Genomic DNA, 10,003 nt, shown 5'->3' with positions numbered 1-10,003 from the left:
CTCTCCCATTTAAAATGAAATTTTAGCCATTGTAATGCACTATGATTGTTATATATCCTTCACCATCTCTAGAAGTCACATGTCTGTCGTTACCCCACTATGTCAACTGCATTCGACTGTTTCATCAAAAGAGCCTTCTGTTGCTCACATACAGTGGGTAACAAGGACAAAGTAATCTTATTTCGGTTCAAGAAAGAATACCTTGGATCAAACCGGACTGACAGCTTCTGAAACACGGAGTTTTCAACAACTGATGGAGGCTGCATATCAGCAGCTATCAAGCCCGCTAATGCAGAATTGATGTTGTTTTTCCTTTTAGAGTTTTCTGAGTATTGTAAGCAGTCTTCTATTTGAGCTTTTCTTCTTGATGAATTTCAAGATTCTTGCCTTTCCCTCCTCCTCCTCTTTGCCTGCCCAACTGGTTGTGTCTTGCACTATTTATTCTTTTTCTTAGTTTGTGCTAGAATCTCTTTGAAATTGCTACAGGGTGTTCCCTAGGGATGATTTTTCAAATATGATATGTCGCCAGACGGAGATATCTTAATGTCGCAAAGTGTGAACTCTGCCCCCTTCGGTCCACATTTGTGAAAACTTCATTTTCAAGTTTAGCAAACCTCTCCAAGTGTTATATTATTCTTGAATAGGCATCAGCTTTTTGCCATTGACTTTACAGTTTAGCTGTCATCTGAAAAGCAAAACAATTCAACCTTGTCAAAAAGATTCAGTTTTTACCATAAGAGATGCTCTTCTTCTTCTAATTTCGTATTTGGCTTTAAATACGGTTGACTCTACTTGGATAGAAAACTCAAATAAAAGCCAAACTATTAAATTTTACTTTTAAAAAATCTGAGGCACCGGTAAAAGCTCTTTTGTGACGTGCCTCTTAGAATCAGTATTGAAACTATTTTCCTTTCTAGAAATGTTGATACCCTAACACAATGTCGGCACAATTTTATGTCACTACTAGCTGTCACCCAAATCTTGATGCACCCTCAGTTGTTTTATTTTTTATTAATAATATTTTTTTCCTTTAGGTGTGGTTGTATCAAACCTCTAGTCCTAGAATATAGATGGAGAGCAAATTTAAACGTAAAATTGGAAGTTTGCCTAATTTAGCTTGCCTAAGTGAAGTAGAGTTTTCTGCCATTTTGCGGCATAAAAAGACAGTTTTTGCCAGAAGATGGCCAAAATACGAGTATCATCTAGTAAAATTCAGAGATAACCAATAGATTGAAAATGATCGGAACACTAGCCTATATATTCAGCGTCCCCGTCACAGAAACCAGAAACCAGTCACAGTGCAGTGCGGTGGTGCATTTGCTACTAAAAAGGTTTGCAGCACATGCAAATAAACTGTTAATACAGACAACTAATTTAAAGTTTCAATCCGCTTGAAGCTTCATAAGCCTATGCATAGTGGTATATAGTTTGCGTACGTTATTGGGGAGGATGGTCAGCAGATCGATTTATCGGTGAGTGCGCCAGAAGCCTGTAAAAGTGCATTTTAGGCTCAAATCTTCCAATTTTTGGAACTAGAGAGTCTTCTGCTAGCACTCCTTTATTCTGAGATACATTTGTAGACAAAGTCTGCAATCTAGGTGCTACGGGATGACAGATTTTCCCTTTTTGCAGAATTATTTAAAGTGTAACAAACAAGATTCCAAACTTATGCTTACTTGCATAGAAGAGGAGGTTATAAGGAAGGTGTCCCTTATAAAAACAGAGTTGTTCCAAGAACTCCCCGGAAAAAGCTTCTTTTCTGATATTCCAAGAAATCCTTAAATATTTTTTAAGAGATGCACTTTTTCAGGGGTATCATCGGGGTATTTTTTATGCGAATATCAAATCCATATTTTAACGAATTCTGAGTGATATTAGGAGTGGAAAAATTTCTCACACTTAAGAGAATCCTGGATCATACAGTTAGCTATAACAAGCAGTAAGGTGCAACTTTTATCAGTAGAAGAAAACGCTTTAAAAAACGAAGTTTAGGCTGCAATATTCATCTACAGCACCTTCTATTTGTACTATAAAAAATTTGGGCAAAATTGTAGTTTTTATTGAAATTTCAGTGAAATTTGGTCATTTGGCGAACATTGTACAGTGACATTCCAAACGTAAGAGAATGGCAACAAAAATACGAAATTTCCTGTTTTTCCTACAACGAAGGTTTTATTTACCAAAACAACCGTATCAAACCACTCGTTGTAGATTACCAAAAAATAGCCCATTTAGATGAAAGTATGAAGATGTTGTGCCTTCTTAAAGTAACAAACGTGGAGATCGTACCAAAGCAAAATGATAATATATGGCATTTTTTCCCGCAAAACAACGATAATATTGTCGTGCGAAAATCATTTCTAAAAAGGAAATCTCTGATGGCTAATTCATAATGTGTTCTGTTAGAAAATATTTTTGTTACGGGAGAGCAAAAAAAGCCAAAAAAAAAAATCCCTTCGGATTTTCTAGCTAGAACTAAGTACAAATACAAATAAGTTATTTTTAGAGACAAAATATATTGGAAAAACCAATTTTGACGTCAAAAGTTTCATTTCCTAAGTACGTATATAGAGACCTAGTTATTGCGGTAGAAAGATATATATATATATATATATATATATATATATATATATATATATATATATATATATATATATATATATATATATATATATATATATATATATATATATATATATATATATATATATATATATATATATATATATATATATATATATATATATATATATATCAAAAAACAATGTACCATTGAAGCAAAATGAAACAGAACGAAACAATTTTTTATATATTTTTATCAAAAAGCTCGATTCGAAGAGATATTAACCTGTAAATGAGTAGGACCACCCTTCTAAACTCTCGCCTTCTAAACTCTCCACTTTTGAGTTAACGCTGAATTCTTTCCCGTTTATTTCAAAAACGAATGTTTAATATTTCTCTAGCATGCTTTCAGTAAAGCAATAGTAAAACTTTTTCAGTGGCAAAATGTGGTTCAAACTAGTAAAACATGGATAGCAGTTGTACCTTTAATAGTAGCAATGGAAAGGATAAGTGGAAGAAATGTTTTTATCTGGAATCGAATTACCCTAGAAGATTGATCTAGTCTAATTTGGCAGACATTCACAAAGAGGAGTGAGACCAGACGAAGGACTCATTCTACTGGGGCTCATATTATTAATTTCGGCTCGTTTTTTTTCTATCTATTTTTTCTTTCTTTTGTTACGACACAAATTCAGTCTTTCTTTTATAGATGATTTAACAAATTTTTTGGATATATTCAACAATGAATCTAAATGGTGGGAAATAATAAAGAAGGACATCTAGATTAATCAAATAACAAACCCTATGATTACTGGAGAAGATGCGATGGCTACTTCGGACAAATTCTTAAAAACAAAATAGGAAACAAAAGAAATTGTGACAGCGCTTTCAGTTTATTACTAAATCTGAAAAATAATTAATTATTAATTCTTAAAATTCGGCCTTATATCTTTGTATTTTATATTGGTCTAGATGCTTTTAAGGATTAAATAAATAGAAAAAACAAATTTTTTCAACCGAAAGTAAGGAATAACATTAAAACTTAACGCAAACAGAAATTATTACGTATATGAGGGAGGTTTCCTCCTCCTCGACACCTCGCTCTTCACGCTAAAGTTTTTAAGTACATTTGAAAAGGCTTTTATTATTCTAACTAAACAAACCTTGTGTTTCAGGAGTCGTTCTTAAAGAATTGGGACAAAATTCAAACTTTAGCGTAAAGAACGAGGGATTGGGGAGGGGGCAATTACCCTGATATACGTAATCATTTCTGTTCGTTTTAATATTTAATGTTGCTCCTTACTTTAAGTTGAAAAACTTGTTTTTTAATTTAATTTCTGATCGTTTTTAAACAATGCTAGGAAATCTGGATCTACCTCCACGGAAAATCAATTCCACCCATGGACATATCCTCTTGATAATTCAATCCTGGAGAAAATTTTGCGCCGGACATTTACCATTAAAATCTCCCCGCGCGAAATTGTGTCGGCAAAGCGAAAGCAAGACATGAGAAGAATTTGATACGGGAATTCTGGCAAAATCCCCCTCTTCCGCCCCAAATTATTATTTTAGTAATGTTTTAGCAATGTAATTTCTACTACTAAGCTTTTTAAACTTAAACCGGACAACTTTACTCGTAATTCCGGAATTAACATATTTGTTTTTTTACGATTTTATATACTAGCCTTAATCTTAAAATATTATATTCTGTTGAGTCCCGTTTAATTTTCAAAAAAAACTGAAACACAAGAACTTGTGAATTTCAACTTAGAGTAGTCAACCCCTCAATTAGCACATTAACTTATTGATTCTTTCTTTGGAAGTCCTGTACTTACTCTTTCTTCATCATCTTAATAAAATATTTTTGTGATCAAAAATTTACAAAACATAGACAACAAATTAAATTTTGAACTGAATATTTCGTATTGTTTATGCAATATAATAAGAGAATAAAAAAATACTATATTGAGTATTACAAAAAGGGAATAAATAAAAGGGTCGATTAAACTAAATTTGAAGAAAAGTTCCCAAAACTATGATGGTCTGAACAATTTTTGGAGGGTTTTACCAATAGTAAAGTTGTTGAAGAAACGATACTATTGGCCAACCCGAAAGAACTCTCAATTTTCTATAACATATCCAATTTATAGAAATTGACGTTACGAACCTAGATATATATAGGGAATTATAAGCACTCAAGTACTCTTAGTTGATAATTAAACGATATTTCTGAACAGTTTTTTGCTTAGATTAACTCTTGGATTAGCCAAAGTTCAATCACAAAACTTATAATTAAAGATAATTTTTCTCACCATAGTCATAATTTGGTCATTTGCCTCCATCTTCCCCAATTTGATGATGATTGCGCAGAAGTTAATAGATTAAAGGTGCCTCACGAGTAAAAACACTGTCATTCTTATTAAATATTATTAACTTTTTGTTTGACTTGGAACCTACGAACCTCCAGTTCTTTTTGTCGAATCTTCGGTTGTGAACGAATTAGTTTTTTTTGGTTTTTTTTTGGCCGTTTTTATTTGCTGTTCAGTAAAACACTATTTATTTTGTTATTTCATGTTTCATATTCTCTGTACTTCTATATTCATATATATTCTCTGTACTTCATATATATTCTCTGTACTTCTATATATATATATATATATATATATATATATATATATATATATATATATATATATATATATATATATATATATGTATTATATATATATATATATATATATATATATATATATATATATATATATATATATATATATATATATATATATATATATATATGTATATATGTTTATATATATATATATATATATATAAAATAAATATAATTTTATACGCATACTTTTATGAAATACTTGCATTTCTGAAGGTATATATATTCAAAACTCCTCATTTTAGACGAACCTCCTAAACTGGAATGGAAAGAGGATAATTTCTTAAACCACATTGGCCTGACATAACATAAAGAAAGAAAAACGAGCACAAATGGGGTTTTTAAAGGCAATATGAAAATACTGAAAAAACACAACAAAGCGAATATTTAAAGGGGACAAATGTCTCTCATCTTCAGCGCGATACGAAAAAATATAATGAAGGCGAGTGCCGAAGAAAAAACCAAAAAATAAAACACGGAAAGTCAATATGAATGTGAAAAAAACAAAGAAAAAAAAACAAAAATTAAAAGATTAACAAAAATCAATAAAAGCCGAAAAATTGTAAGAATTGAAACCAAATCCCTAACAACAATAAAAGTGAGTCATTCACCAATATCCATGGTTTGCGAAGAAATTGAAAATTGAACCGCCATCGACGGATACTAGCGAATAATTCACATTAATTTCCGCGTTTTTTTTTTGGTTTGTTCTTCTGGCCACTCGCATTGATTATATTTTTTCGTTTCGCTTTGTTGTGTTTTTTCAGTATTTTCATTTGGCCTTTAAAAACCCCATTTTTGCTCGTTTTTCTTTTTTCATGGAATGGAAATACTGTTCCTAGACGAAGGAGGAATGAGGGCCCTAAGAGAATGGGAACTCAAGAGCACCTAGGACTGGGCTCGTATTGCACCGAGCCAAGAGTGTCTTCGAGCATTCCTTACCCGCTTAAAATTAGCTTCACCGGATGTTATCTGCAAAAGATAACAACAAATACTTAGCCGGTAACTTGTCAACTGAAAAGCTGTATGCAACTAGGCGAATAACAACTCTAATCATGTCTACTTTACTATAAGCATAGCTTATTTAGAAACCGCTGGAAGTTGTGCCACATTTCACAATTACTGTCCCTTTTTGCTATCTGCCCATAATTTCACAATTTGTTTTTCATTTTTGAAAAGATTGAATTTTTGTTCATATATGACTTCAATTATCCTGCATTTTCCAGAGTTACTTGTCTGACCACTAATCAAGACTGTTTCCTCAAGTAGTAGTCCTACTGACCTCTCATGTCATTTACGTTTCGTCAAACGCTAAGGTTAAGTAGACGGGCTTGTCAGATAAGTAATCTTGGAACATTAGAACATATTACAAGAATATAGGCTAGTCCGCCTTTCGGCAATCAAAAATTTGTTAAGAATCATCAAGTGCCCCTCCCCACGGTAATCTTTAGTAAAAGGCTAAAGACTAACCCGATATGAGGAGAGGCCAGAGCTATGAAAATAGCTAGAGATGACTGAGTATATAACAATAAATTCTAGTAAATCCTTATTTATTTATGCATGTGTGTGTTTCTTATAAAAAACGGCTCCATATTTTTGCGGTAAAATTGCCAACCTGGTATATTCTGGCCTAAAAAATTCATTTAAAGCCTTAATTTAGGAAGAAAAACCCATTTATGTGAGTGACGTTATTTTTATATACATCAATATTGCAATGACGTTTTCACACTTGTCACACTTATGTGGGAAAATTGTGGGAAAATATTTGTATATATTTTGACAAGGGATTACGACAATTCTAAAACCTTAAAAAAGAAAACCGAAAGTTTCAAGCTTAGTGGAAATCATTGTTAGAAATTGGACTTGCTGTAATAATCAAATATTTTATAATAGCCTGGAGTATGAAAAGACATTAAATTTCCTAAATAACATAAAACTGGTAATTGCAAAAATATTTGTATATATTTTAACAAGAGATTACAACAATTCCAAAACCTTAAAAATGAAAACCAAAAGTTTGAAGCTTTGTAGAAATTGTTGTTAGAAATTGGACTTGCTGTAATAATCAAATATCTTCGATTTGACTGCTGCATGAAAAGACATTAAATTACAGAAAGAGCAAAAAACCGATAATTGCAAAAATATTTGTATATATTTTAACAAGGGATTCCAACAATTCTAAAACCTTAAAGAAGAAAACCAAAAGTTTGATGAAATATATCATTCCCCCCCCCCTCCCTCCACCAGTTCAGAATCGCTAAAGTTAGTGCGTAAACTGAAAAAATATTTCTGTTGTACGAGCAATAATTTTTATGTTTTAATTGAAACTAGTAAAATACCTGACAATTTTGAAATTAGTTCGTTTTTTGTTTTACAAAAACAACTCAATACATGAATAAGGCCTATAGGTTTGAACGTAACCAACTATATAATACCTTTAGGAAGACCCAGAAAACGAAAATTTGCATTTAATACAAATGATGATTTTTTGGAATCATCTAAACTATCAAAAGTGAAGAAACCAGAGAACAGCCAGAAGAAATTAAATTCACAATGAGTGAAAATCAACCTGGACCGTCAAATGAGACAAGACCAATACGGGCAGCTAAAGTGAAGGGCATTGCTAAATTGTCTGAAGTAATCAAAATCCAAAATCAAGAAGAAAGACAAATGTGGTTAGAAGACAAGCGACATCGAGAATCTGAGCGAGTCAAAAATAAAAATGAAGAGCAAAGACACACACGGTTAGACGACAAGCGAGACCGAGAATCTGAGCGAGTCAAAAAGGAAAATGAAGAGCGAAGACACACATGGTGTTTTAGAAAAAAGAAAACCAAAAGTTTGAAGCTTGGTAAAAATCGTTGCTAGAAATCAGACTTACTGTGATAATCAAATCCTTTTGAATAGACCTCAGTATGAAAAGACACTAAATTGCGAAAAGAGCCAAAAAATGGTAATTCCAAAAATATTTGTATAGATTTTGACAAGGAATTACAACAATTCCAAAAACTTAAAAAAGAAAACCAAAAGTTTGAAGCTTAGTAGATATCTTTGTTAGAAAACGTACTTGCTTTAATAATCAAATATCTTTGAAACTACAACAGCATTAAAAGACATTAAATTGCTTTAAAGAGAAAAAAACTGGTATTCGCAAAAATATTTGTATACATTCGAACAAGGGATTACAACAATTAAAAATCCTTAAAAAAGAAAACCAAAAATTTGGAGCTTAGTATTCAATCGGTGCTAGAAATCGGACTTGCTTCAATAATCAAATATTTTCGAAAAGACACAGTATTTCCCATTTTTTCGGGAAATATGTTTCGAGAAAATTTGTTTCCTGAGATTTTCAGCCCCCCCCCCCCAAAAAAAAACAACTAGATTACATCAGTATAGTAGATTGGCCCCTATTGATCCCATAATTACAATACCCCTTCGAATCCCGATCCGGACACTTTTTTTTAAAACTCCCACGATCACCACGTGGTTTATGGTTTTCTCAGTGAGAATGAAAAAACAGAATTTGTATCACTTGAAAAAAAATTAATTTTATAAATTTGATGGATGTTTCAAGTTCGATTTATTCTCTGTTGTTTGTAAAGGTGTAATGACATTGGGGTGATTTACATAATCGATGGGGGAATTATTGGTTCACGAAGGGGGAATTAAGAAACAAACTTGGCTTCATTGTTGTTTGGCTAACCTAACCTGAGAACTTGATTTACATACTCGGTGGGGAAATTATTGATTCACGAAGGGGGAATTAATAAACATTATAGTTTCTTTGATCTTTCGGCGAACCTAACCTGAGAACTTGATTTACATAATCGGCGGGGAGATGTATTTATTCACGAAGGGGGAATTAAGAAACATTATGGTTTCTTTAATCTTTAGGCCTGAGGGATTTATTTATTATTGTTGTTTTGGACAATTACATAATCGGCGGGGAAATTATTGATTCACGAAGGGGGAATTAAGAAACATTATGGTTTCTTTGATCTTTAGGCGAACCTAACCTGAGAAATTGATTTACATAATCGCTAGGGGATTGTATTGATTCACGAAAGGGGGAATTAAGAAACATTATGGCTTCTTTAATCTTAGGTCTGAGGGATAAACGTTCTTTAGGACAGAGATAAAAATTAATATGCTATTTTTAAATAGGACTTCATCGATCTTTAGCGTCAGGAATAATAAATGACATCACTTGCTATCTTGGAATTATGCGGGAGTCTAAAGAGATAGAAATTCCATTTTTGAATACAGCTTCATTGAGGTTTAAGTCGGATAGTTAAATTGATATTCTAACGAAACCTTAATAGTTTAGCTAGGAGCATTTATGAGATGAAGAGATTATCGTAGGAAAGGGTTTCCTAGAAATTTGAAAAGTGGAAGCATAGAGTTGCCAAAAACAAAAGGAACGCGAAGAAATTGCCTTTAGAGGGTTATCTGGGCGAAATGTTTTTAGATTGGTTATTGGATTATTTTGGCTAAGCCGTTAGGCACATTTTGAATTATTACTTTAGAAAGGGTTTTAGAAGACATTGTGAGTGTGGTCACTACAGTAAACAATTTCTATTTGAAAAGTGTGGTGAGGGCCTCTAACCCAGACCCAAAGGGTCTCCAATCGCCTAACCCCGATAAACAGGGATCCGAAACCCCAATCCCAATTACCAACGAACCCCCCGTTCCCCCAAGGTTTCCCAAATTCTGATTTGGGATATGTAAATTACTATTTCGGGCTTTTCTGAGCTAGATTTCTTAGTCCCT

General features: G+C 32.5%; 1 non-coding gene across 1 annotated transcript; it reads right to left on the bottom strand.

Moving 5' to 3' along the window:
• Nucleotides 1-6,620: 6,620 nt before the first annotated feature.
• On the bottom strand, nucleotides 6,621-6,728 carry LOC148940302 (U5 spliceosomal RNA). Its single transcript, XR_016143498.1, has one exon. It is a non-coding gene; the product is annotated as a U5 spliceosomal RNA (small nuclear RNA).
• Between the last annotated feature and the right edge of the window lie 3,275 nt (nucleotides 6,729-10,003).

Source organism: Artemia sp. Qi Xiang Cuo, chromosome 20 (genome assembly GCF_049724085.1).
Source record: "Artemia sp. Qi Xiang Cuo chromosome 20, ASM4972408v1, whole genome shotgun sequence".
Lineage (NCBI taxonomy): Eukaryota > Metazoa > Arthropoda > Branchiopoda > Anostraca > Artemiidae > Artemia > Artemia sp. Qi Xiang Cuo.
Note: the sequence above shows the minus strand (reverse complement) of the source record. Positions and strands in the feature narration are given on the sequence as shown.